At 42.7% G+C, this 10,139-nt stretch overlaps 1 pseudogene; it reads left to right on the plus strand.

Moving 5' to 3' along the window:
- Positions 1-1,543: 1,543 nt before the first annotated feature.
- Positions 1,544-4,191, plus strand: LOC118897138 (annotated as a pseudogene).
- The last annotated feature ends 5,948 nt before the right edge of the window (positions 4,192-10,139 follow it).

Raw genomic sequence — 10,139 nt, forward strand, 5'->3', positions numbered from 1 at the left:
AATTCAAATGTCAGGTGCTATAAAGCAAATTAAAGCAAGGCAATGGAACAGAAAGTAATGTAGAGAGTGACCATTTTAGAAAATACCTCTTGGAGTAAATACACAATTACTTAATATTTCCCTATGATCAAACATTTGGATCATTGTTTCTGAGATTGTCTGTCAGTGAAATATACACATATATATATATATATATATATTTATTTATTTATTTATATTTTTGGCTGTGTTGCGTCTTCATTGCTGCTCAGGCTTTCTCTAGCTGTGGCGAGCGGGGATTACTCTTCATTGTGGTGCGCGGGTTTCTCATTGCAGTGGCTTCTCTTGTTGTAGAGCACGGGCTCTAGGCATGTGGGCTTCAGTAGTTGTGGCATGAGGGCTCAGTAGTTGTGGCTCATGGGCTCTAGAGTGCAGCCTCAGTAGTTGTGGCACACGGGCTTAGTTGCTCTGCGGCATGTGGGATCTTCCCGGACCAGGGCTCGAACCCGTGTCCCCTGCATTGGCAGGCGGATTCTTATCCACTGCACCACCAGGGAAGCCCTATGTATTTATTTTTTATTTAAAAATTTCCTTTAGAATGAAACTCCAAAAGAGGACTACTGGCAGTTTTAGCTCCTGGTTTTACTGTAAAGATTGTAATCACCACAATTCATGCTTCAGAGGACAAAATGTTAGCAAGAGAGGATTCTGGGAAGACGGCAAAGTAGAAAGCACCAGGTTTCTATCTCCCCACCTACACAACAACTTCACTAGCAGAATCTGCCTCATGTAACTATTTGGAACTCTGGAGTCTATTGAAGGCTTGCTTACAACTTTTAGGGGAAGACTTGCTTCTGACCACAGAGGTGCAGACAAAGAGGCAGGCAGTTGTTGCTGCGCATCCCACCCTGTTGCAAGCTCCTACCCATATAGCTAAATTCCAGGGGATTTAAAGGGCTGGCACCCCTATTTCCTCCCGCCCACATTTTTTTCTTTTCCTTCTGATGGAATTGAAGGGAGAAATAGAAGGCTCGATTCTGGGGTTCTTTTGGAGGTTTGAATTTTCTCAGAGAAAGACAGGACGACCACAAGGATAAAAGAAACAAACCGCAGCAACATCGAAGACCTTGAAAGGAACCTGAGGGTGTCAGGGGAGGAAAAACAGCAGCCACAAGCCCAACCACTTGTGTCTTCTGCCCCTTCCCACCTATCTTGCCCACCCCACCAGCCCACTCTGCCTGGGACTTGAAATCTGTGGCTGAAGGACCATCACCACATAGCTTCAAAAATAATTAACAACCCTCCCTTCCCAAACACACCCAAATTCACTCATCCAGCGTTTACTTTTTTGAATCCACTCAGAACTTTTTTTCTACAACCCCCCTCCCTAAATGGAGTTGGTGGTGGGAGGGATGAATACTGAGCTGGCCTTAGTTTTTTTTAAAGAGAATTTTTGATCCAATGAGGCCCCCCAAATAATTGAGTTTTGGGTTCTGGTTGGTTGTTTTATTTTTTTTCCCCAAATTTTAACCCCCTCCACCCCAAGCCCGATAAAACCTCGATCATGGGTTCGGGTCCCATAGACCCCAAAGAGCCTCCTTAAACTTAAGGAAGCTGGATAGCTGCCTTAACTGAGATGGGGAAGTCAAGAGTGTGGATGGGATTTCAAAGATCTTCAGTATGATAAAGGAAGCATGAAAGATAGTGAGTCGTATTTACTTGAACACTCTCCTGCAGACCTGTTCACTAGAAATATTGGTCAAGTTTACTGATGTTGGTAGTTACAAGTTTCTTAACAATTGGTTGAAGTATTCAAAGACAACCAGCAACATTCCCCTCTTGCAGCAAATTCTGCTGACGCTGCAGCATCTACCACTCACTGTTGACCATCTCAACCAGCACAACACAGCCAAACTGGTGAAGCAACTGAGCAAGTCAAGTAAGGATGAAGAGCTCTGGAAATTGGCCTCAGTCCTTATCAGCGACTGAATGACTGTCATCCACTCCCAGAGCAGTACCCAGCCTGCTGAGAAAGATAAGAAGAAACGGAAAGAAGAGGGAAAGAGTTGAACCACCCCTCCTGAGTGACCTTTGACTGAGGCGAAGGCTGAGACTCAGACTGAGGAGGCCCCAGAGAAGAAGAGAGAGAAGCCCAGGTCTCTCTGAACCATGGTGCCCAGTCACGTCACATTCCTTTCCACTAGGCTAGAGCTGGAGACCCCGTCTTTGGTGCCTGTAAAGAAGAATGCCAGTGCAGTGGTGGTTTCTGACAAGTACAACCTTAAACCCATCTCCCTCAAGTGTCAGAGTTCCACAGCTGCCCCAGGAGATGCTGCACCCCTTGCAGAGAAGAAATACAAGCCACTCAACATGACACCCAATGCCACCAAAGAGATCAAAGTGAAGATCATCCCACCATAGCCTATGGAGGGCCTGGGCTTTCTGGATGTGCTCAATTCAGCACCTGTTCCAGGCATCAAAATTAAGAAGAAGAAGGTGCTGTCACCCACAGCTGCCAAGTCAAGCCCGTTTGAATGGAAAACAAGCACGGAAAACAAGCACAGAACCAAGCACAGCAAACCTTCTTCCCCAGAGCCAGCACCTCCTTCTGAGGTTATGGACACAGAACGTCCAGGGACCCCAGTTCCCCCTGTTGAAGTCCCAGAACTCATGGATACCGCCTCTTTGGAACCAGAAGCTTGGGATGCAAAGCCAGTGGAGATCCTAGCCAGCTGACCCAGAAGGGCAGGAAGAGGAAAACTGTGACGTGACCTGAGGAGGGCAAACAGAGAGTATTTCTATTTTGAACTGAATGAAACTGAACGAGTAAATGTGAATAAGATCAAGGACTTTGGCGAGTCAGCTAAGTGAGAGATACTGTCAGACCAACAGGTGTTTGAGATAGCCTGGTGTCTGAGCGACAACAACATGGAGGAGAATGTGCCCTGGGTGTACCCCCGGCTCCTGTGCTGCTCTCACCTCTCATCACCCCTGGAAGCAGTAGCCAGGATCAGTAGTACATCCAGGCTGAGCAGGAGAAAGGGATCCTTCAGGAGCTATTTCTGAGCAAGGAAAGTCCTCACAATCCTGATCCTGAGCCCTATGAGCCTATCCCTCCAAAATTCATCCCCCTAGATGAGGAATGTTCCATGGATAAAACCCCATATGTTGAGACCCTGGAGCCTATTAGGTTGGGTGGGCTGTGGTTCACCCGACGGGGTAAGTGTTTCCAAGTTGCCTTCTGTTCTGGACGATCTTATGGAAAACATGGGTGCCGGGAAGAGCCCCCAGGGTTCTGGAGGAGGAGGCATCGATGTCCAGGAGATCGTCCCTCCATCATGGGTAGCCCTAACAGTCATCCGGCAGAGGAACTGCTGAAGCAAACAGACTATTCAGACAAGGTCAAGCAGATGCCGGTGCCACACAGACTCCTAGGCCCTGATCTGATAGCCAATGGTTTTCTACCGGGAGCCCCCAAGGGCATGCAGCACTTCCCCCCCTGGACGTAGGGGACCTATGCCAGGTCCCCATGGAGGCCCTGGGGGCCCTGGTGGGCCAGTGGTCCATGTCTCCTGGGTCCCCCAACCCCTCCCTGGGGGCAGTGCAATCTCTTCTAGGATGACCCAGGTGTCCCCATGCAGGGTGGCCTGACGCTGGGGGTACCAGGACCAGGTCCTGGACCATCCCATAGAAGTCATAGTGGCCAAGGAGGAAATGAAACTCTTCCTCCTCTTCCATTCTGAGGGACCAGAGGAGGTTGCTCTGGAGGAGGACCCCCAAATGGACGAGGGGGCCATGGTGGAGGCATGGTTGGAGGCGGTGGGAATGGGCTCCATGAAGGCCCTGGTGGAGGAATGGGTGCTGGTGATGGACATCAGCCCTATGAAGGCCCTGGATATGGGGGGCCCCATGGCCACCGGCCTCATTATGTCCCTGGTCACTGAGGCCACGACCATCGAAGGCCACCCCCTCGTAAGTACCGTGGCTATGATGGCCCTGGCCATGGAGGAGGGGGTCACCAAGGGCATGATGGAGGCCACAGCCATGGAGGAGACATGTCAAACTGCCCTGTTTGTTGACATATCATGATGTTCTCATAGCAACTGCTGCTATGAGAACAACTGTGCCTTCTACCACCCGAGTGTCAATGGCCCCTCCTGCCCTAGGGAACCACCTGCCCGCCCCATCCACACACACCCCTATGGACTGTAGCCTTGCTCCTTCCACATTTTTATGGCTTCTGTGAGGCCCATTTTCCCTTTTCCCCAGCTGATGAGCTGGCCCCCTCAGGGCCCACCTGCCTGGGTTCCTGTGGGTTTTCTGATCACTGGTGCACATTGATGTACATATTTTCCTCCAGTCTGGGGAGGAGAGAGACTGGACACATTCTGTACCTTGGACTGCTTAAGAGGAGACCCAGTTGCCTTCACTTTTTGAGCAGATTTGCCCTGTATCCCAAGCCCCTTTCTGGTATTACCCTTTTTACCTGAGAACCTAAAGCTGGTTATCCTGGAGAATACCTCTACTCTCCTACTGTGGGTCCTCCACATGCACACAGAACTCTGACGCAGGATCAGCTGCACTTATGAAATCATCCCAGTCAAATTCATTCTTCCTTATGGGTTGGGGAGATGGCAAAAGGGGTATTGTGTATCTTACTGCACTGAGAAGGCTCAATCCAGCTGGATTTGAGTTCTGGAATACACAACATGTCCACTCCTCCTCTGACACAAGCCTTACATTCTGAGTCCTTTCTCAAGTAAGACTTTGCAATCTTCTGTGAATACCCAAGTTTGCATCATGGGTCTGCTAGGTTCAATGATGGCAAATTCATACTGGCATCCAGTGAAAGTTTCAGCTTGCATAGGTGAGGCCATTGATGGTGGTCTACAGCTCATTCTGGAAACTGTAAAACATTTCAGTGAGACCAGCTTTCTATCAGCTGAAACCCAGTGTGCTGGGCCTGACAGTCACACTACTTGCACTCCTCTGGGAGTTAGCATGCTCCTGGCCTCCACCTGGAACCTTGTCAGTGTGAGGCCTCCAGCTCCCTTGCCCTGTCAGCCACCTCTGAATCCCCACCAAGTGCTTTCCTGGGTGGATTCAATAAGATGACTTGTCCTCCCACAGCCCTCTCCTTCACTTGTCTCAGCATCAGTTGTTTTCTAAGAAAACAGTGCATTGGTTGGATTTTGTGCACAGTCTTGGGTTAGAGCCACAGTGGATTTGAGGATGAGTATTTTCTTTTTCTTTTGCTTTGTATATTTTGTATATTAATAATAAACAGTGGCAAGAGAAGCAGCTTATTAAAAAATAATAGTACACTCTACAACAATAGTTGGCAAAACACACATACCAAAACTTATAGGGCTCAGTGAAATCAGTTTTAAGGGGAAAATTTGTAGCTATAAACACATTTAAAAAAATAAAGATTTCAGATCAACAATTTAACTGTACAACTTAAGGAACTAGAAAAAGAAGAACAAATTAAACCCAAAGCTAGCAGAAGAAAAAGGAAATAATAAAGATAAAGCAGAGATAAATGAAACAGAATATACAAACAATGGGGAAAAAATCAATGAAACAAAAAGTTGCTTCTTCAAAAAATCAACAAAATTGACAAACCTCTAGCTAGAGGGACCAAAAAGGAAGAGAAAAGACTCAAATTACTAAAATCAGAAATGAAAGTGGGGACATAACTACAGATTCTACAGAAATAACAAGGATTATAAGAGATTACTATCAACAAGTATATAGCAACAAATTGGATTACCAAGATGAAATGGTCAAATTACTAGAAAAATAACCCAAGACTAAATCACAAAGAAACAGAAAATCTGAATAGACCTATAATGAGTAAAGAGATTGAATTCACAACCAAAAATCTCCCTTCGAAGGAAAACCCCCTTCCTGATGCCTTCATTGTTGAATTCTACCAAACATTTTAAAAAGAACAAACACCAATCCTTCCCAAACTTTTGCAAGAAATTGAAGAGGAGGGAACACTTCTTAACTCATTCTGTGAGGCCAGCATTACCCTGATACCAGAGCCAGACAAAGATACTATTAGAAAACTAAAGATCAATATCCCTTACGAACATTGATGCAAAAATCCTCAACAAAACACTGGCAAAGCAAATTCAACAAAATATTAAAAGGATTATACACCATGACCAGGTGCAATTTATTCCTGGAATGCAAGGATGTTTCATTATATGAAAATCAATCAGTACAATACATCACATTAACAGAATGAAGGCGGAGAAACCCACATAATCATATCAACTGGCACAGAAAAAGCATTTGTCAAATTCAGCACCCTTTCATGATACAGAACACTCAAACTTAAGAATATAAGGAAATGACCCCAATATAACAAAAGCTGTATATGAAAACCCACAGCTAACATCATACTCAGTGGTGAAGAACTGAAAGCTTTTCATCTAAGATCAGGACCAAGGTAAGGATGGATGCTCACTTTCACCACTTCTATTTAACATAGCACTGGAAGTGGTAGCCAGAGAAATTAGGCAAGGAAAAAGAAATAGAAGCACCCAAATTGGAAAGAATGAAGTAAAAGTATCTCTATTTGCAGATGGTGTAATCTTTTTTTTTTTTTAAAGGTATGTGAAGGCACTTAGTAAAGCACCGACTGTCTTTTTTTTTTTTTTTTTTAATTTTATTTATTTATTTATTTATGGCTGTGTTGGGTCTTCGTTTCTGTGCTAGGGCTCTCTCCAGTTGTGGCAAGTGGGGGCCACTCTTCATCGCGGTGTGCGGGCCTCTCACTATCGCGGCCTCTCTTGTCGCGGAGCACAGGCTCCAGACACACAGGCTCAGCAATTGTGGCTCACGGGCCCAGCCACTCCGCGGCATGTGGGATCCTCCGGGACCAGGGCTCGAACCCGTGTCCCCTGCATTGGCAGGTGGACTCCCAACCACTGCGCCACCAGGGAAGCCCAGATGGTGTAATCTTATATGTAGAAAATCCTAAAGATTCCCCCCCTGAAAAAAAAAACCCTGTTAGAACTAATTAATTAATCCAGCAAAAAAGCAGGATACGAAGTCAACACAAAAATCAGTTGCATTTCTACATACTAAGAATGAACAATTTGAAAAGGAACTTACAAAAAAAAATTCTCTAACAATAGCATCAAAAAGAGTAAAATACTTAAGAATTAACCAAGGAGGTTAAGTACAATGAAAACTATAAAACATTGCTGAAAGAAATTAAATAAGACATAAATAAATGGAAACACATCTCGTATTTATGGAATGGAAGATTTAATATTGTTTAAATGTCAATATTACCCAAAGCAATTTACAGATTCAATGTAATCCCTACCAAAATACCAACTACTTTTTTTTTTGCAAAAATAGAAAAAAAGCATATTAAAATTCACATGACATCTCAAGAGACCACAAATAGTCAAAACAATCTTGAAAAAAAGAACAAAACTGGAGGACTCACGCTTCTTGATTTCAAAACTTCTAAAAAGCTACAGTAACCAAAACAGTGTGGTACTGTCATAAATACAGACATATAGACCAATGGAATAGAATAGAGACCACAGAAATAAACTATCATATATATGGTCAAATGATTTTTGACAAGAGTCCCTAGATCATTCAATGGGGAAAGAACAGTCTTTTCAACAAATAATTCTGGGAAAAATGGATATACATATGCAAAATAATGAAGTTGGACTTTTAGCTAACATAATATAAAAAAATTCCAAATGGATCATGGACCTAAATGTAAAGCCTAAAAGAATAAATCTCTTAGAAGAAAACATAGGACAAAAGCTTCACAACATTGAACTTGGAAATGATTTCTTAGCTATGAATTAAGAACATAAATAACAAAAGAAAAATCAGACAAATGTACTTTATGAAAAATTTAAAATTTTGTGCATCAAAAGGCACTATAACAGAGTAAAAAGGAAAACAACAGAATGGGAGAAAATATCTGCAAATCATTTATCTGATAAGGCATTAATATAGAGAATATATAGAGAACTTCTAAAACTCAACAATAAAAAAGCAACCTGATTCAAAAATGGGCAAAGTACTTGAATAGACATTTCTCCAAAGAAGATATACAAATAGCCAAGAAGCACACAAAAAGATGCTCACCATTGCTGATCATTAGGCAAATGTAAATCAAAACTATAATGTAGGGACTTCCTTGGTGGTGCAGGGGTTAAGACTCTACGCTCCCAATGCAGGGGGCCTAGGTTCAATCCCTGGTCAGGGAACTAGATCCCACATGCATGCCACAACTAAGGAGCTGGCGAACTGCAGCTAAGGAGCCCGCAAGCCACAACTAAGGAGCCCAGGTGCCGCAACTAAAGAAGCCAGCCGGGGGGGGGGGCAGGCAGGGGTTGTGAATTGGGAGATTGTGATTGACATATATACACTAATATGTATAAAATAGATAACTAATAAGAACCTGCTGTATAAAAAAATAAAATAAAATAAAATTCAAAAAAAAGAAAAAAAGAATATAAAAACAACAACAACAAAAGAAGCCAGCAAGCCGCAACTAAGGTCCAGCCCAACCAAATAAATAAATAAAAATAAATATTAAAAAAAAACTATAATGTGATATGACCTCACACTAGTTAGGATGGCTTCTATCAAAAAAACAGAAAACAACAAGTGTTGAGAAGGATGTGGAGAAATTGGAATGCTTGTGCACAGTGATAACTAGAGAGTTATTTTTTAATAGGTATCACTATACTTATTAAGTTTCAGTTTTACAGGATGAAAAGAGGTATGGGAATGGATGGTGGTGATGGCTGTACAACAATGTGAAGGTATTTAAAACCACTGAACTGTACACTTAAAAATGGTTAAGGGGCTTCCCTGGTGGTGCAATGATTAAGAATCCACCTGCCAATGAAGGGGACAGGGGTTCGAGCCCTGCTCCGGGAAGATCCCACATGCTGCGGAGCAACTAAGCGCGTGCACCACAGCTACTGAGCCTGCGCTCTAGAGCCCATGAGCCACAACTACTGAGCCCACATGCCACAACTACCGAAGCCTGCACGCCTAGAGCCTGTGCTCTGCAACAAGAGAAGCCACCACAATGAGAGTCCCACGCACTGCAACCAAGAGTAGCCCCCACTTGCCACAACTAGAGAAAGCCCATGAGCAGCAACAAAGACCCAATGCAGCCAAAAATAAAAATAAATAAATAAATTTGAAAAAATAAAATAAACATTTAAGTTAGAAATTATGCCAATTCTCTCAGTGTTTTTCAGAAGATAGAGCAGCAGGAATAGTTTCCAACTCATCCTATGAGGCCAGCATTACTATAATTACCAAAACCAGAGAAAGACATTACAAGAAAAGAAAACTGACCAGTCTTTCTCATGAACATAGTTGTAAAAAGTCCTCAACAAAATATTAGTAAATAGAATCTAACAATGTATAAAATGAATTATATACCAAGTGACATTTTCCCCAGGTATGCAAGGCTCATTCAACATTTGAAAATCAATTAATATAATCCATTACATCACAACCTTAACAGTCTCAAGAAGAAAAATCACATGATCATATTAATAGATGTAGGAAAAGCATTGACAAAATCCAACACCCATACATGATAAATACTCCCAGTAAACTAGGACTAGAGGGGAACTTCCTCAATGGGATAAAGAATATCTACAAGAAAACCTGCAGTAGCATTATACTGAATGGTGAGATTCCAACATTAGTGAGAAGATTTTCCACTGAGATAAAGAACAAGGAAAGGATGTACCCTCACACCACTGCTTTTTAGCATTGTCCTGGAAGTCCTAGTTAATGCAATAAGACAAGAAAAAGAAATAATTAGGGGAGAATGGACACACGTATATGTATGGCTGAGTCCCTTTGCTGTGCACCTGAAACTATCACAACATTGTTAATCAGCTATACTCCAATATAAAATAAAAAGTTAAAAAAAAGAAAAGGAAATCAAAGTTATACAGATTGAGAAGGAGGAAATCAAACTGATTTTGTTAATAGAAGACATGATTATCTCTATAGAAAATTCAAAAGAATCAACAAAAAACCCCTCCTGGAACTAATAAGTGATTATAGTAAGATTGGAGGATACAGTGTTAACATACAAAAGTCAATTGCTTTTCTATATAAACAGTAATGAACAA

Source organism: Balaenoptera musculus, chromosome 1, assembly GCF_009873245.2.
Source record: "Balaenoptera musculus isolate JJ_BM4_2016_0621 chromosome 1, mBalMus1.pri.v3, whole genome shotgun sequence".
NCBI lineage: Eukaryota > Metazoa > Chordata > Mammalia > Artiodactyla > Balaenopteridae > Balaenoptera > Balaenoptera musculus.